Source organism: Pterocles gutturalis, unplaced genomic scaffold (genome assembly GCF_000699245.1).
Source record: "Pterocles gutturalis isolate BGI_N339 unplaced genomic scaffold, ASM69924v1 scaffold35319, whole genome shotgun sequence".
NCBI lineage: Eukaryota > Metazoa > Chordata > Aves > Pterocliformes > Pteroclidae > Pterocles > Pterocles gutturalis.
Genome location: NW_010129494.1, coordinates 1 through 26,128, shown reverse-complemented (window position 1 = coordinate 26,128; position 26,128 = coordinate 1). Strand labels below are relative to the sequence as shown.

Genomic DNA, 26,128 nt, shown 5'->3' with positions numbered 1-26,128 from the left:
AGGTTTAATTCTAAGGAGGCCTTAGCTTTCCTAGTTGCCTCCCTACACTCTCTGACAACATTCTTATATTCCTCCCAAGTGGCCAGCCCCTCCTTCCATGAGCTGTAGATTCTCCTTTTGCCCTTGAGTTTGCCCAGCAGATCCCTGTTTAACCATGCACGTCTCCTGGCACTCTTTCTCGACTTCCTACCCGTTGGGATGCTCTGATCTTGAGCTTCAGAGAAGCAGTCCTTGAACGCTAACCAACTACCTTGGGCCCCTTTACCTTCAAGTACCCTGTCCCGCCAGATTTCCCCTAGCAATTGCTTGAAAAGGCCGAAGTTGGCCCTACTGAAGTCCAGTGTTGCAATTCTGCTCGGTATTCTGTTACGGCCACATGAGATCCTGAACTCCACCACCTCATGGTCACTGCAACCAAGGCTGCCCTCAACCTTCACCACTTCAACCAGACCCTCCTTATTCATGAGAATAAGATCTAGCAGCGCTCCTCTCCTAGTCGGCTTGTCCACCATTTGCATCAGGAAGTTATCATCAATGCACTGGAGAAACCTCCTGGACTGCAGATTTTGTTTTGTCTCTGTAAACCTTGCATCTTTTGAGCTCTAGCTCAGACAGGCATAACTTCTTCCGAATTTCCTGTTTCCCCTTAACTGATGGCTATATTCTCTCTGTGTTTCTTTTTTTATTCCTGGTCTTTCTCTCAACTAGAGTCTAAGTTACCCATGTTTTTATGGGTAAGGCAGAAAAGCCCAGATAAGTTCCTGTATTTCTGTCTTTTCTTTCATGAGAACTCAAAAGAATCTTACAAAACAGGGATGTGAGGGACCACAAGAAGGGGTCTTGTGTTTTAGCACATAGCTCATAGCCCATTTTGAATCAATCTGCAGTGTAAGTAAAAGGTGAGTGAGGAATGCAACTCTTCTGTGGGTGCTTTTGGAAGTGTATGGGGCCACACTGTGTTTGCCTGAGAAGTTTTTAGGAAGCCATAAAAAGTCAGAAATTCCTGAGTCTAGTCTATCATTTCTTCATGATAGGATAATCTGGCTTTGAGTTACGGGTAATACAAATAATAACAGATATTTGCCAACCTGCTCTAAAAGATCTCAGAAGATGAACATCCCACAGCCTCTTCCTTGGCACCCTACTTCAGCACATTCATATTCTTCCACCTTTGAAAGTCTTTTCCAAATTTCAAGGTATTCCCTCAACCTCTTTTATGACACTGAAGACTACCCCGTCTCAAGCAGTTTGTTAGCTTCACTTCAGACTAAACTGATCTGTTTCTTTCAGGCACTTTGCATCAGACACATTCTCTGCCATCATTTGCACTAAGCGTACTGTGTTTCCCTGGACTCTCACCACTGGGTACCTGTCTTCTCTGAGATGGAGTGCCCAAGTAGGATGTCTTATTCCAGCTATAGGCTTGCCAGTGCTGAGTAGTGCTAAACTATTACCTCACTTGGCTTGCTGGTTATACTCCAGGTTACTCTAGTATCATGAATAAACTCATGAATATGAATTAGTTTTTGTAACCCACCTCCTCGGGATGTTGTTGCAGGCATAAACTCCAAGGTGTAAAGGTTAATGTTTTCTTCATTTGGTAATTAAAAAATGCATGTTTTTTAGTACTGGAATTTAACTGATAACACATGCTGCCCTACTTTTCATTTAAAATTTGATGCTCAGTGGTAACAATAGCTAGTTCCTAATTAATGATTTTATTTGCATAGCTTAAAATGCTGTGTGAAAAACACATATCCATTATCATTCCTATTTTGCAGAATTCACCTTTGTTTATTTCATGTTTTATTCGCTGAGGGACAAAGATTGATTCAGCGGATTCTTCATAATACGTTACTACAAGGTTTGCAGCTAGAACCATCATTTCCTTAATCAATCTACTTGACCATAATGCTTTAAAAATACTTTCACTAGCCTTTCTATTACAGAAATAATTATTTAACAAGGGGGTTAAAAAAGCAGCTCATCATGCTGTACTGCATCAACTAACTGAGAGACACAAAAGCTGCTTTTTTTCCCAATAGTTTTAATCAACTTTCCCACTACAGGAAGGCTCCCTGCCAACCTGAGAAGCACCAGCCTGCTCCGTTCCCCACCCTTGCCCTACCACCACATCTCTAGATCAGTTTTCATGATGCTGATTCTCAGATCCAGCTGAAGGTCTCTTTGTGCCATAGGCAAAATGAAATGTCTCCATCCCAAGGATGAGAACAGTAATATTTCTTTCACCTTTGCTCTTGATGTGGCAAAGTTCAGTTGTGCCAGTGAGCATACAGCTGGGAGAGATTCCAGCCTCTGCCCCTGGCTCCCCAACCCCAAGCCCTGTAGGGGTGCAAGGCACACTTCACCCCAGCCCCTCATATGCAGGAGGGAGCAAACATGTAATGCATACAGCTAATGTCACAGACAAGCAAACTGTTTAGTTTTATAAAAACATGTCTAATAATTCATGAAGTGTTACAGGAAAGATGTATGAAATCCTAGGAACATTCCTTAAAATGACCATACCATTGGTTTTTTTTAGGTATGATCACTCTGTAAATTTTTTCTCTTTAATTTTACGAAACTGATGCTCCATATTTGCCACAGCCACTACTGCTGATGCGAAAGTGTATCTCACCTTTACCTATTTAGGAAGACTCTATTAATCCTAATGTACAGCCATCTTTGGCAAATTTCAGTCTCTAGAATGTTAGCATACAAAAAGTCGTTTTATACAGTAAGGACTCCTTCGTGTTTATCAGTAACAAAAAGATCTGTTATTTGTGGTATTCAAAAATGACTTTTCAGTTGCTGCAGTTTGATCAAAGACCCTAATCCACAGATCCTTATGTTTTTATTAAAATGTAGCATGTTGCTGTAGAGATTAAAAACCAGTGGTGAAGGTCAAGCAATCATTATTTCAGCAGCTGCAAGTTCCAAAGGAGTGTGCAACCCTTTCAAATATTTGAACTTTAAAAGCTTTTATTGTGTAGCAGATTTAAATATTACTAACAACAGATTTGGATTTAAAGGCCTTTTCATCACCTTTCATATTTCTTTTAGAAATGGTTCACCTGCTTCCAAAGCAAGTGGCCCAAAGGTTAAAAAAATAAGATCCATTAATCAGTTAATTATTGCTCCAATTCTACTATTTCTCATCATTTACATGTGTATGTAGATGTGTATACACTACAGATAGATAGATAAGATAAATCTGCTTTCTAACCAGAGAGTTAGCTCTAGCCCAAATACGCTGGTGTCCGTTGTGTTTCCTACGGTGAGATTGGTGGCCATTTGGATCAGGTGCTGTGTGCGCATGGTCAGTTTCCTGTGATACAACTAAAGTCATCAAACCAAACTCAATCCCCGTGTAAACTCATTCAGTGGGATCAGCAGTCAGGGTATATGGAATTGTGCTCATTTGGTCTCACAACTGGAAAACTTCAGGGGCAGACCTATGTCTGGTATTAATTGGTAGATCACTGCTTGGGTTTTTAGAAAAGCGTTACTCTGTTTTCTATGCTAAAATGAAACCAATATATATTCTAAAACTTAGAAATGTGGATACTACTTTTTCCCCCAACAAAAGTGTTTTTAAAGATAGGACTGTATCAACATTCTTTTAAACTACATTACACATGCTAGGAAAATGACCCTTTAATTCAGTTTATCAGAGGTGGAAAATTAAATATATTGTGTTTGCCATGCACAGCCCCCCAGTTTCCTCCTGGGATTACTGAAAATGGCATCAGGTGTCACGTCTGACCCAGCTACTCAGCAGTCTTGAAAACGAAGTACATAACTACCATGGTGCAGCAGCTATCATTTCCCAGATCCAGGTCTGGCATTTAGGTTATCTTAATAGCTATTGTTTAGCAGACAACAAAAGGGATCACCTTTTACTTCACAAGATATTCCCCCAAAACACCCTCAGAAGTAATGTTAAAGAACAGGTGCAAACAAACAGAAAAGGAGCCCTCCCACTATTGTAATAAGGAAACAGAGACATCGCAGCTACCCTTAGAGCTTGCGTATTTATTGAACAAATCCTGCTAAAATAGCTAAAATACATTGGGTACTTTTAGTGCATTATTAAAGATCACATTGTTACAAGAGCCTGCGTTTTCAGCAGTACACAACTGCAACTATACATAAATGCCACAACTGCTGAATATTACTTCTTGCTCTATATACAGCACAGTAGACTTATCTAATCTATTGAAAGGTAAATGTACAAGAAAAGGGGTACAGAAGGTGGGAAAAGGAAGGATATCTAGGAAGTGCAGTGCATGCATTGGTATTTAACAGTCAGAAGCTAAAACAGTTCAGAACAAGGCCTGCCCTGTGAAAGGAAGAGCTAAAACAGAGTTATATAAAAAATTAAGGTGGGCTTTCAGACTGTGTCTAACACAACAACACTCCACGAGTAGATGATACTGTTTAGTTTTGTGTTTTGTGTTGGTTTGTATTGATAGTAGTCTGGGAGCAAGAACAAAAATGTAAAGTCCACATGTTGACAGTACTGTGGAAATATACTCTTCCCCTTTAGGACTTCTCCTCCCAGAAATTTGCTGTGTTTTTCTTACAATATCCCCTATTTTATGGATTTGAAGAGGACATTAAAATTTGTCCCTTCTTTAAAAAAAGGCTTTAAAAAAAAAGACAAAAATCAAAAGAGATTTTGAGAGGTTGGTGGAAAATTATTGCTCGTCTTTCTCCATTAGGCGGATAGGAGTCAGAAAGGAGATTTTACATAACTTACAGTTTTGTGATTGCTCCCACTATAACTGCATGTTTATGAGTGGACCCTGATAGGGAATCAGTTCCTCACTTGTACACTATAAGTAGTTACTCACCTACAGCACTGAATAAGAAAGCCACACTGAAGACACAAGTAAACAAGTCAGTCCAGTCTAAAGAACAACATTCAGAAAAACAAAGTACCAACACCTTCTCAGAACATGGAAATAAAAAATAACTCCATCAGAGCTACCTTGCCAAGGAGCATATTTAAAGTCCAAAATAGCACCATTCATCAGTGTCTCAAATCCCGTGGCAGCATCACAATCACTTACCACAAGGAAACCATGAGTTTCATACTACTTCTATACATCAAAAGAGTACATGGATAAAATATAGAGATATACAGACAATCGAAGAAAATAAACTACTAGGCTTGTTACATCTAAATGGAAAAAAAAAAGGGGGACTCTCAGCCTCTGCAAGAAGCAGTTTGGGATGATGGAAATGGAGAGAGCTGTTTACCAGTTGCATGTGAGCAGTGGAGTTTGAGTAGTGGAAGACATTGCTGTGGTAGAACCAGGCCTGAGGGCCCACCTGTAATGTTTGTAAACATGGATTCACAGTGTGAAATTCTGAGAGCTTTCGCTTGAGTCAGAATGTTAAAAACTATTTTTTATGGTACACATTTGTCCACTGTTATTCTCTAAAGCAAGGCTCAGAGTCCCATAGTTTCTTCTTACACTTGATGATTTACACAGAAACAATTCCCGATATATGACACCATGACCTCATCAAACCCATACACCATATGTAATACAAATGGAAAAATTACGTTTAAAAAGAGTAGAGGTAATTGATTTTGGTGAAATGGTGTCCACAGACGTTTACTGGAACGAGGCATGCCTCTTCTGCCTCACTTTTCTTCTTGCGATTTACTTCCTTCGAGATGGGAAGACTTCCCTGCAGAGAGGAAAAAATGCCATTAGCTGTGCTTTGTGAAGTCTGTTCAGTGGAGTCCTCCCTTTTCCTATCCTAACGTTTCCATAGTTCCCTAGCTATAATTCAGAAGTAAACATCTACTAAACATGGCTGAATCAACTATAAACATTGATGCCACAGAGAGCAAAGGACTGTTTAAAAACCAGGCAACCCTCGAGCATCTGAGGAAAACTCTTCAGTTGAGGATGAATGAGTCTGTCCCAGCAGCCAAAATACAAAGGAGTTGAGCGAACAACTGTCCTCCACTGCTGAACTGGGAGTCTGGACATTTGTTGCAGCTGGGGAGACCCCAACCATCCCAGCAAAGTTATTGTTCTCATTACTGACAAATCAAGCCATTTCTGTGCCCTTCATAAAAGCTGGGACAGCTCAGGTCTGACACTGCGCCTGCAGGTGTTGTGTGTGCAGCAGTTCTGGCACACAAATATGTCTGAAAACAGGCAATTACCTGTTTTGCATATGTGAAACACAGAAGGCAGACATAGTGTCTCAGCGTCATAAATGCAAAACTCATGGCCACAAATCGACTGATGGCACCAAGACCTTGTGAAAATATAACTCAGTATGAACTTGGGTAACCAAAAAGCTAATGTATATGGTATTATCTACCAATAAAGTGATTTGTTTGTTTGCTCTTTTAAACCCCAGGCTCCATTCTGTGGCTCCACTTGGCCTCCAGCGTAAAAGTGCATCTTAGTTATGAAAGATCATCTTACTTTTAAGAGAACCATTTGCAGGTTAGACCTCTGATCTTTTAACATCTTACAGCTTAATCAGTTAGCATATGCTAGTAAGTGACTTTCCTATAGTATTTCATTGAAAAGAGTACTCTACAGACACTGTAGTGTGTTGCTTCTCTCTGGACAAGTAAGGAGATGGTGTGCCATATCAGCCAGCTGCCTCAGATAGGTTTTTGTTAACCATACTTAACCATTCACTGGCTGAAATCCATGCCTATTCAGCAAAGCATTTAAATATAGGTCTCAGTTTAAGCCTCAGAAGGAAGCCTAAAGGCAAAGCACATGCTTAAAGTACTTTGCTGTTGATACGTCACTATAGGATCTTAAACAAAAATAATTCATTTAGCTAGCAATATATTGTAAGTTATGGAAAAAAAATCTGTGGGTTTTGTGTTTAAGAGATCAGACGTAAAGGATTTTTTATTTTACAATTGCTTTTATCGCTTAGAACATGTTTGTTTAAGAAATTGAAGTTATCTTCTCCAAGTTCAATTTTTCTGATGTGAGAGCTGTGAATTTCTGAATTAAGAATTAAACACACAGCACTGTCTCACAACTACCAAGAAAGTGCAATTTTCAGCAATTTTCCTTTCGTGGCTCTTCAAAGCCATAATTTTCACTAGAATGTCCATATTTGATACATTTTCTTGTACTGGGAATGAAGCCACCCCATGGCTCTCCCACTGTCTTTATCACAGTTTATAGGATAAATTCTGCTTTCAGGTAGATTAACTCCCCTTGGGGCATTCTGCACACAGCCAGGAGCAGTTTTCAGGCTGAACACAGAGTAAAATACTTTCCTAGGGGCAAACAGTGCCCTCTCCCTTCGAGGCATCAGAAATGGAGAAACAGAGCAGACTTTGATCGGTCCATACGCACAGGGGCTCTACAAGCCAGGGGAAGCAGTAAGAGTAGGAACATACCTTGCCTTTGCTAAAGCCAAACTGAGGATTTTGCATGAGACAATTTCAGAATGAAAAAATAATGCTCAAATTTTAGTGAATGCACAAACATGTTTCCTCACAGGACTCTAGAGAATTCCATCCTCATTATAATATTTTCTGTTGACTAAATTTGCTACTTGTGTATTATTACAGGATATGAGAAGAAAATGAAAAACTTAACACATGCAAACAGGCACACCACACAGACCAAAGGTCTGGGCAAATTTCCAAAAGCATTGTGTTGGGCAGTTCCTTTTCAGCTGTGAAAACAATCTCAGTCCTGAAATTCTGCCATACAATCATAAGATAGAAAGTCCCATATGACCTTTCTAGGTCTGGAAATAAATTGTCTTTAAGAAGTATATCTTTTTATATTTGTTGGTTGCATGAAAACAGCAACAAAAAAGCACTTTTAGCTGAAATAAGAGTTTCAAAAAAATCTATAAATTTTACTGTATTCTTTCAGTAGTTCAAGCTGTTGAGCACTGAGTACATAAAACTGTTGAGCTGGAGGACTGAGCATTTTCTGCAGTCTTCTTCAGCAGTTTACCCTGATTAATTTTATAAGATGTATGAAAAAAAAAATTAGATTCCAAAGACACCCAGTTTCTGTTAAGGCTGATACTCTGCTGGAAGCTATATTGTGTGCAGCTACTATTCAAGTTGCTTTTCAAAATCAATTGTGAAATAAAATTTGCAGCTAGTTCTAAAAACTGGTCCCTGTAAGCATATGCCAAATACCTTTTGAAGAATTACATAATGGCTAGAAAAAATTCATCATATTTAAAGAATGCAATCACTTTAAAGGAAAAAAAAAGTATAATATTTTTGACTAGTTGAGAAACATTTATCCCTTTCGATAAACTTTTTTTAAGCTAGGTACAGCATAAAAACATAGTTATTCAGAAATCCAATATAATGCAGGGTTGTTCCTAGCCATGCTGCACATAATTCACAGCTTCATTCCTGTGTTTCAGAAGCAACTTTACTTAGTGATGAATGACAACTTACTAAAAGCTGCTAACTTAAAATTTTGAATAAAAATAATCTAGTTAACACAAAGCTGATTCATAAAATTAGCAAATTCATTTAATATAAGTATGACCATATATAGCACATTCATCATAATCTGGCATTGCTATCAGCCTGCTCAGCTGAACTTTTGAAATACTTTGAATGTTAAGAATGGTTGGACTGCCATATATGTCAATTTAAAGATTGGCATGCTGACATATGAGTCTGCAAACAGCAGACTGCAAATAGCCCAGCTATAAATTTTAGAAGTTCCTTTATAAAGAAAAAGTGTAGAAAATACAGTGTTATCCAGATGGAATAGCAGAGTTTCGTTAACAGGGAGCTGGAGTCTAGATAAGAATCGAAACTTAATCAAAACATTTTTCCATGTGCTCTCTACTTACTTGCCTTTTTTTTTTTTGCCAGATTTTGAAGCAGTAATGAAAGTGAATACAAAAATAAAACATGTACATTCTGTGTTTCTGAGTAACTGTTATATTTTCCTACTGAAATTTCAGATCCAGCTTCACATTTATGAAACCAGTAATGGTAACAGAACAAAACCTTATGAATCTCATCTGACAAGCCACATCTGCATTTATGTTGGGGTACTTCTTGTCAAAGTCACATGAAAACTGCCATGCTTTGTATGCTTGTTACTCAAGCCAGGTAAAGCACAAGAGAAAACAACAGAAAAAGAAAAACAACACCTCCTTCCTCCTCCTGCATTATCATTTACTTTCTTATCTGCACTGCTAAGAGAGAATTGCCAAAATTAAGCATTCAAAACTCAGATGTCAAGCTTGTAAAAACATGAGACAGGCTAAAGAAATAAGAGCTCATGAAAATTAGTGCTTTTCTTTCTGATATGTAGCCAGCAAGAGTCCATGTTTTCTGCAAGTGTGAAGGCTAAAAACATAATTTTAAAATGAAAGCTGAAATCCTCAGTTAACTGCCTGGCTCAAAGAGCCAAAGCTTTAAGAAAAACAGAATACCATGAGACTCGTGATGAAATCATGAGAGCTGGCTACTCTGTTCAAGCAGTCACAAAATAAAACCCATTTAACTTTCAGTGCTTTTTTTTTCTCCAGAAAACTTTCATCTTAGTAAACTATTTATTAGATGAAATAAATTACATTAATAACCTTACCTTTGGAAATCCCCCATCCCCTCGGCTGGTTGGAAAGATTTTCTGGCTCACCCAAATCGTTAATCTTGGTTGATAAACCTGTAGTGACATAAATATATACAATTTCTTACTAACAAAGAGAGATGCATTAATGCAATCAAATGGTGTTCATGTGACAGACTGCATCACTAAAACCAGCAGTCCAATGTCAGTTGAGCTTGGCCCAGAGACTCAGCTGCGTTTTATGCTCAGTACATACTTTTGAGAACCCATGACAACAAGATCTGTCCCTAGAGTATATCAACCTTATTGTTTATGGCAATCTCCATTCAACAGACTTTTTAAAATGAGCATAGAATGGATTTTTAAAAATCTCTTCAAGAAACTCCATATAAGAGGACGTCCATACTAACAAACTTACTGAGAATATTGTGAGATCACGTGCCCATTCTCTTCTGTCAGAAGTCACTAGCAAAAGACTATTTAATGAAGGTTATTATCTTTGCTGATGACTGCAGGAAACAAGGGCAACACACCTTTGATAATCCTTTCACAATGAACTGGGAACTAGCACTTACTGCTTTCTAAGATCATTGACACAGCTATAATTCTGTGTTAGTACCCTAAATTTTAGACATTAAAGGAATTCCAACACATTGTAAAAGACATACAATAAAATAGCTGGCAGCAGGATTTAATGGCTAAGGACTATGACTGCTGTAGAAAAATTTTGCTGTGGAAAATGGGTAATATCCAAAGGCAGCCACTGACTATGGTGGGAAGCTAGAGTGGCTAAATGCCAGGCTAATACACCTCAGTTACAGTGAATCTGCACTGGAAACCCCCTGTGCTTCAGATTCTCAACTTCAGGATAAGGATCAGAGTATTTCTTCATCTCACTCTCTTTAAACACTGAAGTAGCCAAGTACAAGTTGCATACAATGCTGAGCATCTTAAATTCATTTTCCTGCTGGGTCTGCTTCCTGGGCCCTTAGGGTTTTGTGAACTGAATTCTTTCAGCACAATGTTTGAATGTCAAACTGTCAGTTTTTTGAGCTGAACATTACAAATTACACCATTCAAACTTGTTTGCACTTTGAGGATCAAAAGCTGCCTTGTCACTTAAATTCCTGGTGGACTGGCTTCACTCACCTGCTTACTGTTGTATTTGTATTGAAACCTGAGGAATGTTTTCATTTCTGTGGAGTTGCATGTTGACTATTGGTTGTCACAACTGGACTAGATGTAGCTTGGGGAAATTACCAGAAGATTACTTGAATCATCTTTCCAAGAGAAAATCCTGAACTCTACTATAAAGTAGGAAACAGGAGGGAAACTTAAAACACAGAACCTAAGGCAGTTCCTGCTCTGATACACTCTCACTCTCCCATGGTTTTCCACAGTACAAACCACTGTGTTTCTACTCACTAAAGCATCATATTTTATTTTGTGGTTTAGATTACTATATGATCTCAGACAAGCCAGTTAAGCTCTCTGGGTATGGCTGACATAGAATTACTAATACACAGGACAGGGTATTCTGTGAATTCATCAGTCAATGCTCACACTCAATACTTGAGACACTTGAATGAAAGATACCAAGTATCTGCTGCTATTTATAATCTCTGATTACTCATCCTGAAATTATGCCTTGATTTTATTGTGTAGTCACCTTCTTTCTATGAAAACTCATGGTTGGAAACAGTAATGGCTGTTCAGCTCTACCACAGGACGTGCATGCTCAAACCAGCAGAGTATACAAATATGTGTATTTGCCTACAAGAAGAAGGAATAAGCAACAGAATGCAGTATTACTCATTACGATGAATATGAGCTTCTATATTTTCCATGGAGCCTGAGATGTATTCAGGTTAGCCTATAGGCTTGTCATCCATATTAATAATTTAACAGGAATAAAATAAGCAACAGCAGTTAAATGACAAAGAAAGCATACTCAAATTCATAAGAACTTAAGAGTGACTGCAGTCTGAGGGTGGATTTTGAGAATTGGGCAGGAGGAAAAAAGTGTAAATTGTAAAATATACTCACAAGTAAAAAAATCAAAATCCCACCAAAACCCACCACAAACAAAAAACCCTACACAATCCCCAGCTACCTTTCACAGTAATTTTCTGTGGAGAAAAAAAAATCAGTAATGTCCTATTATCTTTTCAAAAACAACTACTGTGGCCAGTAATGGTAGAAGATAATGGACCTACTCCATATGCAGTAACTACTCTGCTACAACTGTACCAAAGTCCTGAATGTGCAAGTGAAGGACTTCAAGCATGTGCCTTGTCAACAATGCTGAAATGCCAGGGAATCATGGTTTGGATCCTGGCTAAGAGGAGGAAGATTCTGGAATGGAAAAAAAGATGCCAGTGCAGAAATGTCCACTTAGGACTTACTACAGTCCACCAGGAGAAAGAAAGAAAGAAAAAAAAAAAAGAAAAAAAAAAGACATCTTGGCCTGCTACATGCTTTATAAAATGTAGAAACTACTTAGACGTTCACATATACTGATAACTAGGATGTTAGAAAAACACAGCAAGAATTTTCAGTCAATTACAGTAACTCAAAACAACTGATATTAATGTTACAAGAGGAAAAATGCAAAGCAATGCTGCATTACAGAGTAGGATGTAAGACTTAGAACATTCCAGCTGTTAGCATGAAGCAAACACTTCTAAATAAATGCTTCCATTGATGCACACCATATTTTAATTTCTTAGTGCTTCCTGTGTGACTACTATGTGAGTACAGGCTTGGCTGAAATAGCAGAAGTATCAAGATTCAGAACAGAATTACTGAACTTTAGGATGGACTGAAAATTAGTTACTGCAAATCTATACACTGCATAGGAGTCATATTCTGACTCAAATTGATAGCCTCAGAATTTGATGATCATTAGGAATCAAGCTACTAAACTCCATACAAAAACTATCAGAATGGATCACTCCTAAACATCTGACTAACAGCATTACTACCCTTGGAAGCCTGCCTTCCTGGCAGAACATGTGATACACAAAACCATTCACTCTCACTTTGAGAAGTCAGGGGGAAAGAAACCCACTGATCTGGGAAGTGCTGTCTGAGACAGTGTTGTATAGTAACAAGCAGTTCTGCCTGAAACATCAAGGCCAACTTGAAATAAGGAATTATGATCTATGAATATGTTTTAAATTCTTTAGCCTCCATTCTCTTGAAGATACACTAATAATAAAAATTAAGATTAAAAATCAGAAAAATCAAAGATGAAGGGAAATAAATGTCCAGTCTGTCCACCAGCTCTTACAGCATCCAGACTCCAGAACTATTTACTGCTACTTTTTTTTTTCAAAAACAGAAGGATTTCTAGAGTAATTCTTGTTTTCTCCTCTGCCCATCGAACTGAGAAACTTTTTTTTTTGATATTCCAAAGGTTCTGTTTAACTAGGATTTCAAAACTCTAATGCCTATTCTTCCATTTTGAGCCATGTCATCTTTATGAGCAATGGTAGAGGAGCACAAACTTTTGCCCAGCTTTTAAACAGATAAAATAATTTTAACAGAGCTGGACTAAATCTACTCTATCAGTCACATCAAAATGCTAAAATTAAGTTCTTGCTACCCACTCTTTATTCCTACTCACTAAGAGCATCTTTCAAACACTAGATACATCCATCAAGAGGGGGAAAAAAAAAACAGAACAGATTTAAGGCATGCTAAACTTAGTAAAATGAACACACTCCTGTTAAGGTTTTTATAGTTAAGAAACAAGAAAGCCCCTGGAGTTACTTTTCTTTTTTTTTTTTTTTTTTAATATGGACCACATGAAGACTGTTCATTCAGGACTTAAAGGAGTTGAATTCAACTGCAGTCTGGATTTCCAAACAACAAGCTTATTGAAGAAGACCAACTGCACTGAATACATCAGCAACCACCTTTCCAGGAGTTTCAGATAACTTCTTTATCATTTAAACCAGTTGGGGGGAAGCAGAGAATGAAGACGAAAAGGAAATGATGACAAGTACAATTCCAAATAAACAGTGACCATCTCTAGTAATTCTGCACTAGCATACCTAGGAGAGGAAAAAAGGGAAATAAAAGCAAGAGGAAAAGCTTTACTATATGAATTAGCAGTCTAACAGCAGACACAGATGACCACGTGCTGAGGAACAGGGGAGTAAAATGACAGAAGTATGTGTTGAAGAGAAGGGAAGAAAGGGTCATGCTCTTCCCCTCTGCTGCACTAAAACTGCACTTGTGCAGTTGTGAGGACTGAAGGCCCTGTGTGTCTGTAGTGCCTAATCCAGCACAGAGAGCAGCCACCCTCCTACCATGCTCTCCTGGTCTCCGTGTTGTCAGAAAGAACACTGCTCCCATTTCTGTACTTGTATTTCTTTAAAGTAGTCTGGGGACTTTTCCACCACCATTGCTCTGTGTTGCAACAACGCAAATCAATGGTATTAAGGCTCCTAGAGAAAAAGTTGTAGATTATTCCCTTTGTGGGTGGTCTTAGCATCACTGAAAATATGTAACAGTTTTTCTTTCCAAATTGAGTCCTAATGCACTTTCTTTTGCAAAAAAATTATAACATAGTTGCCCGCTAAGTTGAAACAGTTATAACTTCACAGAATCACACAATCACACAATGTTAGAGATTGGAAGGGACCTCAAAAGATCATCTAGTCCAATCCCCCTGCCGGAGCAGGAACACCTAGATCAGATCACACAGGAACCCATCCAGGCAGGCTTTGAATGTCTCCCGAGAAGGAGACTCCACAACCTCTCTGGGCAGCCTGTTCCAGTGCTCTGTCACCCTCACCGTGAAGAAGTTTTTCCTCATATTTAAGTGGAACCTCCTATGTTCCAGCTTGAACCCATTGTCCCTTTTCCTATCACTAGATGTCACAGAGAAGAGCCTGGCTCCATCCTCCTGACACTCACCCTTTACGTATTTATAAACATTGATTAGGTCACCCCTCAGTCTCCTCTTTTCCAGGCTAAAGAGACCCAGCTCCCTCAGCCTTTCCTCATAAGGGAGATGCTCCATTCCCTTAATCATCTTTGTGGCTCTGCGCTGGACTCTCTCCAGCAGTTCTCTGTCCCTCTTGAACTGAGGGTCCCAGAACTGGACACCATATTCCAGATGCGGTCTCACCAGGGCAGAGTAGAGGGGGAGGAGAACCTCTCATGACCTACTTACCCCCCCCCTTCTGATACACCCCAGGATGCCATTGGCCTTCTTGGCCAACCAACTTTGCAGGTTTTTTTTTTTTAAGTTTCTTAGTTAGCACCTCGTTTGAGCTGCAGTGACTTTTCCCCAGTACTTTCTACCATGTGCTTCTCAAACCCCCAAATGCCTCCCACTGTATTAAAAATTTCTCTTTGTAACCAACAGCCCACCATCACAGTCCAGATGCATACCAGAAAATCTTACTGTGCCACTCCTTGAACACCAAAAAAATCATTCTGTTAAAAAAAATAATATTCATTTTAAACAAAACTAGAGGGAAAGCTTGTGCTAGGATCCATGCATTTACTTCAGCACAAGTGGTAAAACTAGTGCTCCCATCTACAGTAGTTTATTTTTAACACTGTGAGGGGAACACTATGATAGCATACAATATTTATGTCCACCATGTTCCAAACCTAGCACACAGGATTTAACATATACAGCAACTGTTAGCTAAATGGTTGCTGCTTCTCAAGAGTTTAGTTGGGTGGCATTCTGCTATCAATCAGTGTTGCCTCTTTTGCCTTCTGGAGAAGGCAACGACAGGGCTATATCAAGAGTGATCATCATTGCTCCTCATTTCAAAGAGTCAGTGAAGTTTTGATGAACATTTGTTATATTTAAGAAGCTGTATGCACAATCAAATGGGATGCTGCTGTTGTGATAGGCTGACTCTGAAACAGGCTCGGTGAGGAAGCCTTCCCTATTGCAACATCAGAAACCACAACTTGCCCAAGTTAAAATGCAACTTAATTACCTTAATTATTTAAAAACACTGAGAACATGTGGTGTAGCAGGTGTGAGGCCTTCCAGTTTTGTGAACTTGATCACTTTTCTGTGTGGCTCTGCATCACAAGTCTGAGCCTCTGGTTGAATTACAGCAACAGTTATTCCCAATAACCCATCTTCACATCTTCAGTACACTGTCAGGGCAGCAGGTTTTTCTGCCAGTCCTGCTTTGCACATCAGTGCCATCAATATTCAAAATCATTGGCAGGGGTGGGTGGGGAAGGATTTGCAATAATTTCATTTTGTTAATTCCACACAGCAGATAAAGGTAGATAAATAGTTTGAGAGAACTGACGAAGGATTACATGATCATTGTCCCCCTGGCTGGGATTGCTCCAAGTGGCCCACCTTTTCTGGTGAGAATTTACCTGCCACTATAGGAAGAATTAATACATGACAGAATATCAGCAGAACATGGCAAGACAACTACACACCTGAACTTGCCTTCGATTTCTGTGCATCAGCATGCTTTGCTGGCTCTGCCTTTTCATGGGGAAGATATTACTGCTGCTTTTTATTCCTCCCCATCTGATGACTCAAACTCACAACCACATAGAGATGAAAAAGCCTAAATGAGACAAGTATGCTTTCCCTTGCATCCCCCTCTCCATGCTGCACATGAATTAGCAAGTTTATTCATTAGGGTTTTGCAGTCCTTGTTCATCACTTCTTCAATTTCTGTCAATTTCACAGAATAGGATGTCATCTGCTCCTTTCCTACGTAACATAAGGAAGTGACCTTGGAAGTAGTTTTTTCTAGATTTTAAGTACAAAACTTCTCATATAAACCAATCATCATCTATTGTTTCTTTCATTGTTCCTAAAGTTTCTATTCTCCAGACTGCACTGAAATGTCTGCTCCTGTGTAGTCTCCTACCTTGGCTTATCTGTATCAGCTTCTTCAAAGAACTCACTCCTGTCCTTATCCACACTATATAGGTTGCATCTTTTATATACGTACTTACAGAATCCCATGACATATATAAGAAAATTATCTGAGTGACTGTGCAGAATTTGCTACAACATGCTTTTAAGACTAATGGGCTCTACTGCTGCAGAGACCCTTGCTGCAGGAAAGGATGCTGCTAGATACTAAGCACTCGCAGCAGACACATTTTTGCAAGAGGTCTCTTACATGACTACTGGCCTCCAAAACTGAGGAAGTATGGTGTTGAGGAGGGGGAAAACACAAGCTAATCTAGCTTGAGTATAGTCAGCACACACCACCCAAATTCTTTAGCTGGTAAGAACCCTCAACAGAAACTTTATCTGTCTTCTAGCATACATGATTGAATGAGGTTAGTTATAGAAAACACTTTCTTTTTCCCTGGAGAGGAATCTTCCCCAAACTGCCTGAGTGTAATGCAATTTTTAGGCAGAGATATCAATTTGCACTTCTCTGCACCAGTCAGGATGAATCTAGCTTGTGTACTACAAGTGGTCCCATGCTGCTTTTTTACTTCATTAATATGCAAAAACTATTGCAAAGTTTTTTTAATATTTACCACACATATGATGACTAAGAGAAAAATAAATCAAGCGGTACATTGTGAATACTGTCATAAATGCTCACTCAACTTCTGACTAAACTCATGAATTTAACAAAGATACTCATTACCAGAGTATCACACTCCTTGAAAAGAAAAGAAATGCAATTATTCCAGAACAATAATGTGTATTATATGAAAAGTTCCATTAACTTATGAAATGGCTGCAAACTACTTTATTCCACCGCTAAATTTCTGTGCATTGCCTCTGAAGCTGTAAAACATTACAGAAATCAAAATAATCAAACTAGCCCTCCAGAAAACCGAACTGAAAACCCAGTGCAACCCAGCACCTTTTCCACTTGATTTGGTTTGCCTCAGCGCTACAATGGTAGCTTTTGTTATTTTACTTAACATGCACATACAGAAAAACAACAATAACAAGCCCAAGAATTAAAATAGTATGAGTTTTCAATGTTTCTCGTATTACATATGAGTTTGTAATTTGCCCTTCAAGTGCAATAAGGTACTGGAAAGTTTAATTAGTAACCATTTGTTTTTACACATAGTGGTACCTGCAGAACAAGAAACAGAGCAAGTCTCTTGTTACAAAGTCAGCTGAACACACAGCATAGCAGTAAAATTCAGGACCAAAGGCTGCACAGTTAAGTTCTTCAGTAATTTCATACCCAACACTGACAAATTACTGGAGCAACAGAGGAAGAAGAAAAGCAGCATGGTCACAGGCTGACCAAAATGTCCATTTAGCCCAATCTCCTTGCTCCATCAAGTTTTGCTCTTACAGGAAAGCCCAGCAAGAACAGTGGCCAAGAGGAATCCCAAAGAAAGAGTAAGAACAGAGACAGCCCAGAATAATGCTTCTCCTGTGTACTCTCCCAGGTCCCTCCTTCCAGTTTTGGGGTATACAAAATGTGTACACCAATCTGAATCCCAAAACAGGTTTCATTTTTAAATTTCCTATAATCTTCTTAAATTAATGGCCTGAATACTGTAACTTACAGAAGACTTAATTCCCTGCTTTGGACGAAAACTGTTTTGTTTGTTTAATTTTGTTTAAATTTCTCACACGTACCAGAAAGATGACCAGAAATCCAACAAGCGATGTTGTTCTTCAAGTGGAAGCAAGCTCACTGCCTCTGCTGACTGCTTTCCTGTAGAGCCCCGCCACGAAAACCTTTCCCCTCATGAGATACCAAACTCTTGCCTAACCAGCATATTTCAGGCACATATTAAAAGCCACATTGGTACTCTCGGAAATGGGAGAAAGACACACATTGTACAGCCAGTACTTACCTCATTAAAAGAGATGTAATGACCACAGCTGACGATATTGTAACAGGTGCTTGAGAACATTACGGTACATTCACCTGCAGCCACAATATTACCAGCATCTAGTATCATTTAATGTAGTTTAACTGCTACCAAATAGAAAAACACAAACTGTATCACACATGTTCTGTAGGCTGAAAGTAAGAAAATATCTAAGGGTTCTGGGACTTTGCCTAATGAGGAGACACTCAGGAAAATAACTTTTCCTGCCAAGTATTGTTTCTGGGTTTTGTTCATATTGCCTTACATAATTACTTAGCTGAGGGTAAGGACATTACCAATATTTCCACAGGATTTTCTTTTTAGGAATAGTTACTTAAACTCATACTCTTTCATTAGGGAGATTTATCACAGGTATAGTCATATTAAAACAAAGAAGGAAGACTTTTTCCTCTCTAACCATCTTTTTGAGCAGCTCTGTGATACCAACGTGTGCCTTCCTAACACCAGTGCTGTAAGAATTCATGAGTTCTTTCTGATAATGTACATATTAAGCCAAGGCTTATACCACCTTCAATAAGAACATACAAATTTATTTTAGCTTTTTTCAACTTACTCCCTCATAGGTATGCTACGCTACTAGACAGACAATAAGGTTAGTGTTAACAAAATTAATCCAGAAACATTTCTTCCTGCAGGATGAGAAAATGCTACCTGTTGTGAGGGTGAGGTTTTTTTTTAATGCAGTATTTGCAGAAGGAAACATCAGAAATCCTCCCAGGAACATCTACAGGGGGATTCATTCAGTAGTGCTACCATGAATTTGGCAGACCAGCAGTCTAAATTGAATTTCATGCAACACTCAATGATTCATAGAATCATTCTACATTAAACATTTGAGAAGAACATTTTTGCACCTTTCCAGATTGCACCTTCAACCAATATGGTCTAATGAGGTGAATAAATATTTGAAAAAAAAACAAAATACAAATATTTTACAATATTTTTATTAAGACATGCTGGCCTAGTCAACGGAATTACGTTTATGAAGTTGTTCTAGGGCTATTAAGTGTAGTCTCTCTCCCTTCTCTTTAGCCATACACACAAAGATCAGAGCTCAGGTGTGGGGCAGCAGTATTCCAATGCAAAATATGAGGAAAGGTTGTTGGTGAAGGCTTTAGACCCCAAGATTTAAAAATTAATGTAATGACTGTAGTATAACAAGGTGTATATTAATTCCTATTTCTGATTTTCCAAGTTTTCAGCCTTCGTGAAAAAAAGTTTAGTAAACTTTAGGTAAACTTCCAATTCCATGTGTCAACAGTGCTCTTCAGATAAAGTAGCATCCAACACATTCATATTTGTGACTGGGTAGAAACACACACTGACAGAGCTTTTGTCTTTTAATGTGCATATGAACTACACCACAGAAACAGCCACAGTTATCTACATCTTTGAACAAAAATTACTTTTTTTTTTAAACCCCACTTCAAATTTTTCTAGCCATAACCAAGTAAAGGTGTTTTTCCTGCATAGTTGAACAGCTGACTTGGCAAAAGTATTGCAAAAAGGTGAATCTGTATTTCTCTCTATTTATTTTGTACGCTGGAAAGGCTTTAATTCTCCCTAAGTTTTCAGGAATCAAGCAGTATTGAGCAAACTGTACCCAGTGTCTTCTTCATGCACAATATGTAAGTGTCATAAAAAAGCACAATATACACATTCAAGATGACCAAAACTGTTTAGCTTTCATTCCTCTAAACTACTTTTCTTGACCAAATTCTTCTCATGGCTACACATGAACAAAAGAGGATTTGATATAGTCCTACAGCTCCTATGCAGTTCTGAACTACCACTGAGATTCCACTTCCAGTTCCAGACTTGGTAATAATCAACAAACAAGTATGAATTTACTCATGCCAGACCAAGAGCTGCATTTGTCCAGTGTGTCATATGTCCAGTATCAGTCTGGACATAATGCCTCATCCCAGCATCTTGTTGTTCTTACTCCTCAGAGCATATAAAAGGTTCAAAACAATGCCTACCTCTACCAGACCAATCCCAGACTCCATTCTCCATGGATAATCCTAAAGTTATGAACAGCTGTTCCAGCTAAGGTGAAGTTATTTTATAGACACAGAAGATTACAGAATGTGTAAAGATATCTGCATTTAACTCACTGGGAAAAAGTTTGTAAGGGCTAAACTAGGATGAAATCTTAAATACATGCTTTGCCTCATAAATATCTTCACCTAACAAATGATGTTATACATTTCCTTATGAACTGCAACAAAAGAAATGGGATGATGTTGGTTTTTTCTTCTCTTCAAACAAATGCAGGTTGTCATTTCTCTCTGACTTAGTAAAGAAAACCTTCTCCCCAAGCGCTTTCTCTCCAAAAGGCCATCATCCCATTTTCCTCTTTTTTTCCCCAAATAACACTATAAAATGCAGAGAATGCAAATTACAGAATAACCTCAGAACTGATCCAGTTCAGGCAGGGATATGCTACAGCAAGTGCTCAGGCCAAATGACCTCCTTCCAGGGTCTTTATGCTTTGGGATGACGCAGCTATACTGTACAACATCTAGCCCAGAGATTCCACACTACTAGCGCTTAAGAAAGCCATCTAATCGTGCTAAGTCAGAAGTAAATTAATGAGCTGCCCTAGAATATCTTTTGTTTATTTTCAGGTAGGTCAAAATTAAATTATTAAGGATGTATCTGTTTACTGAAATAGACATTTATTAGGGTTATTAGTCTAAATTCCTTAGCACCTGCACAACAAACTCTCAGAACTGCAGTCCAGAAATGAACTGGAATGCGAGCAGGGGAAAACGACACACCTGAGTGCTTTAGAAGCAAACCAACAGACCACTTTGTCAAGTGTCTGAAATGCCTGTTTGATTTTTTCTTCAGAAACAACATTTACCATTAAAAAAATCTTTTCCTGGTTTTGTTAAAAGTATTCTTTGAGGTCCCAGAAAACTGGAATTAAGACTTCCTTACTCTCACTCTTCTGACAAGATCCTTTATTTCAATGACTGGATCACATTGGCCAGATAAATTTTACAAACAATTCTCTCTCTTTTTTTTTTTTTTTTTTTTTTTTCAGTTAGAACTCTCTTTTCTTACCTAATTAGCACTAAAATCTAAATTTGTATTTTATGACACACAGCACTTTCCATGAAGTTGGTATACAGAAATTCTAGCCTTTCAAACAAAAATAACAATTAAAATAACATCAGGACTTTATACACTGTAAAATAAATATATAAGGTTCTTTCCTCCTTTAGGGGGGTCACTTAAGGAAATATATTATACAAAAGTAAGGACAGATCCTCAAATGGTAGGTGTTCTTGTGTAAGATGGCTCAAAATGTCCATGGGTTAAAATTATTATAAGACTAGAAAGTACACTCTTCTGCCTTTCTATTTCTTCTAAATTATTGACGATATTATTATGCAGCTCCAAGAAAGATTAATTAACCAGGTATGAAGAAATAGTAATTCCAAGTCTAGGAAAAGGAGAAGCAGCATTGAAAACTAACCTGCTAAGTCATTTGCTTTTACCTGTAAGCAGTTTAAGAAACATTTTATGGAATAAGAACATTAAGAAACTAAGAAGGTAAGACTAAGAATTCATTTGTTTCACTCAATAAGTTTATTCTAGGCTTAATTTTACTGTAAGCTTAATTAAATAATTAATGAACTTTCAGTTTAGCAAAGGAATAAGCAGGCTGTTTTTCTTCATTTTTTAAGGTTTAGTTCAGCCTGGTGAAATGCAACAGATAAATTTTCCCTGACCAATGAGAGCAGAAGAGAGCCTTTGCATACTCTATTAAAAACAAAGCACTATGTCAGTGTAGAAAGTGTTGATATGTAAAGAATTTTTCCTGTAAATTAGAATGGCTAAGGAGACACTTGGAATACGTACAAGAAATATGCCCAAGACAAGTGTATCCACTACTGCAAGGAAAGTATGTCAGTGGTCTGACCTAAAATTACATTCAGTGTTACGGTGCCAAAAGTGAAAGAAAGGGGAGAAAAAAAGGTGGTGGTAGACAAAGAGATTCTCCCAGTTATCTCATCTTAAACAACCTTGCAAGCTGAGGCAAAACCTAATCTTTCTTACATTGAAATTCTGAACAATGGACACAAAAAGTGGAATTAGGCCTTTTGATAACAAATATAAAACTTTTCAAAAAACAGCCAAATGAGATTTTTATTTATGTTACACTCCAAAACAAACAATAGGACTGGACAGGTGGGTAGCTACATTTTATTTTCTGCATTTGGTTAGTTCCATGTTGCATTTTGTGTTCTGGCCTGGAGACTGGCTTTATAAAACTGATTTCATTGACTACTACAGGAACCTTGCTAGGTTCTTAGAACCATCTGCTGGCAAAAATCACTGTCTATTTCATGCCTAACTAAACTTAAAATAATATTTTGTTCCATAGATAGGCATATATTGCACATAACAGCCTGTATACCATCTAAAAATGTGGGCTGATTGTCACCTTGGTGTTGGTAGAAAAATTGGATAAGTTGCCTTATCCAGTATTCCACAGTTGTGTGAACAAAATGTATTTTAACATGGTTTCTATTCACAGTTTAAGTGAATCATTTCCCTTTTAATTCCCCACCCCCAATTATTAATTTATACACAGATGAGCAAAGCACTTTGATGAAAGTAGGTTCCAGAATACAATAAAACTCCAGAACTTGCAAGTTTATTTTTGCACATAGGAATGATATAAAACAAGGAGCCAAAAAGAAAAAAAAAGCCTTTATAACAGATTACATACTTGCTTATTTTAAACATCCTTTGACCATCCCTCCTCCCCTAAATCAAAACAACCCCAGAGAACCAGACAAGGATAATATAATTAATGCAATTAATTTAACCCAATCTTAATAAGAGTATGTCCCTGAGAAACTCACACTTCAGAAAATATTCCATGCAATGCTACTTCAGACAAGCTATGCCCCATACAAATTAACAGTCTTCTGACCATGACATTATCATGCAGCACCCAAAATACATCACATTTATGTCAGTACATGTATTCAGACATGCTTCAGTGACAGCTGCATCTTCAGTCAAGAATGCTGTATCCTAACTAATTCTGCTTACTTTTTCTGTAAATTTGTCCTGTTGATTCCAAAAGAGTCCTTCTCAGAGAATACCATGTTTAGAGAATATTTAGATGTAAAATGTTTCATCTTTAAAATTTGCTATTTGTCAGCAGTAGTATCTCACAGTATAACAAATGGGCTTTAATCAGCAAAAATATAAACACAGCACTGAAGGAAAAGGGTCATTGTTAAATATTGTTCGATAAATATATTTCAACTAAGTGTCTTTAAGTTCAGTCAGGCTGAGGCCTAGACATTTTTTCTGGAGCAGATTTGTATCACAAAGAAAGGCTAACCTTCTGAAAACATTACCAAATAAAAAGTAAATTTAGCTTGCATCTTATGTACTTCCCTGACAGACTAACATCAAACTGCTTGAATTACTAAATGCAGTGACCTATTTCTTCTTTTTGGAAGGAAGGTGGCGGGGCTGAAATTACTGGATATTGTTTTGTCTGCATGTATTCCTACATGTGTTATGAGGTGTATTTTTCATAGTAACCTAAACCTTCTTGTTTCAGTTAAATAAGCCTTACTACACAAAAACAGATTTCAGATTTTTATTCAAAAAATGCAAGAAAATCAAAGATCCAACATATGGAGAGTTTCAGAGTACATCAGTCATTGCATGGCAAATCCCCACAGCCTCAAAAAGTATATCTTATAAAGGTCATATTTAAAAATGAGTACTGGAGATGAAGAAAGGTGTTTTGTATTTATACAAAAAAAAACAAACCCCATTGATTCTTTGCTAAAGCAACTAATTCTTACCATTTTTAGATTCTGTTAAGTCTTGGGATTGCAGTTTCTCTCAAGTAGCACAAGGAGAACAATCTGAAAACAATTTAAAAAAATAAAAAATGAAAAAAAGTAATTCGAACTGTCGCAAAATTTAATAGGTATTTTTCGCCAGCGTAACAGTGGGTGAGCCAAGAATAAGCTTCAGTGGTTAAGAGTAAAGTCATGCAAATTATTCTAACCACATGTATGCTTATATATCATGAGTCTCTGCACTTCAGTGGTCTGTAGGCTTAAATATAGGACAAAGGAATCCCTGGTACCTGGATTTGCAGAACCCTATGCCATTTTTAGCACTTGGTACATCTCTGAAGAGCACTATATCTAACAGTTAACATACCTAAAAATCAGTGAAGAACACAAAAACCCATCACCCTTCGCTTACTCTAAAGGTGGTCCATTGTTCCCAGGCATACTAGAAAGTGTGGTTTTTTGCATTAAGAAACAAGTGTAACAGTGTCAGGCTTTCAGAATGTAAAGGCCCAGAGAGCAGGTATTTTTGGAAATGGCACTGCATTACATAACCTCCAGTTTTCTCTCTCTTACACACCCCCCCCATTTTAAATAAGGAGAGAAAAAAAAGAGTAGGTCCTACCTCATTTAATGGTACCTTAAATTATCACTCTCTTAATTGACTGAATTTGTAGCACCCCTCTTTTATCAGCTTTCATATAGTGACAAAAATTAAAATTTTCTTCTATTGATTCTGTATTTCTTACTTATAGTGTGTATGTATGAAATGTAATTAGGTATGAGTCATATGTTTACATACAAACACACACATACATACTGGATTTAAAACTGCAAACTCATATATCTATAAATGTACACTGAAACGTTTAGAAGAAAGCACATCACAAAATGTTCACCAAAACGGTTTTGTTTTGGTTTTTTTTTTTCTTCCTCAAAAGAACCACCCAAAATTTAACTGCTGCACATGCAAAAATGCAGAAGGCTGTTGCAAGAATGACTGCTTTCTAAAAATAAACCCCAGAAGCCTGAGAGGAATCCAGTGTCAGGGCGGAGAAGAGGGAGATTCATTTTACAAGGGAGAAGAAAAGAAACGAAAAACCAATCCTAGAGCCTCGCATGCATGCTACAAAAGCTAAGTGCATTAGGTTCAAAGATGTATTTTGGTGTTTGTGGAGTGTAAAAGCAAAAAAAGGAAACAGTTTTAGAAAAAAACACTTCTCATCTCCCCTTGCATGTGTGCAGAAAAATCCCCAGCCTAGAAATTCAGCCTTGAAGCATAAAGACAGGAAGTTAAATACATATACTGCACATTTTCTCATCTTCTTTAAGAAAGCCTGTTTGGAATGTGCACCGAGAGGGGGAAAGGCAAGCTGCAGCAAAGTCCAGCTAAGGACAAAAGGAAAGGAAAAGAAACAGAGAGAGAGAGAGAGGGAGGGAGGGAGCATCGGCAAGCGCTGGCGAGAGGGAGAGAGGGAGAGAGAGAGAGAGAGAGAGAGAGGAATAATTTAAAAAAAAATAAAATTCTGTGGATTGGAATTGCATATACTTACAGTCAAAAGCCCCCGCTCCCTGCTCACTTTCTGTCCTTTCTATGTGGATTTAAAAAGGGCAGCATGCTACAGAAGGGAATTTATAGTTGGGGGAGTGGAAAGAGGGTAGGGGGTGTGGGGAAGAATGACTGCACCTCTTCCAAAGTGCAGCCTTGGAGAAAAAAGAAAAAGAAGTGGGGGTGGCTGGGGAAAAGTCTCTCTCTCCCTCTCTCTCAGGCTGGATTTTGGTTGCCAGTGCTGGTTATATCGAACAATGAGCTAATTCTGATGGTAGCTGGCTGGCTGCCAGCTCCCCCCCCCCTCCCCTCCC

The 26,128-nt window shown here is 38.1% G+C and overlaps 1 long non-coding RNA gene across 1 annotated transcript; it reads right to left on the bottom strand.

Moving 5' to 3' along the window:
* Positions 1–4,018: 4,018 nt before the first annotated feature.
* LOC104460805 lies at positions 4,019–26,051 on the bottom strand. The gene is made up of 4 exons (XR_727601.1): positions 25,819–26,051; positions 24,269–24,331; positions 9,594–9,671; positions 4,019–5,706 (listed from the first exon to the last, which is right to left on the bottom strand). It is a non-coding gene; the product is annotated as an uncharacterized LOC104460805 (long non-coding RNA).
* Positions 26,052–26,128: the final 77 nt, after the last annotated feature.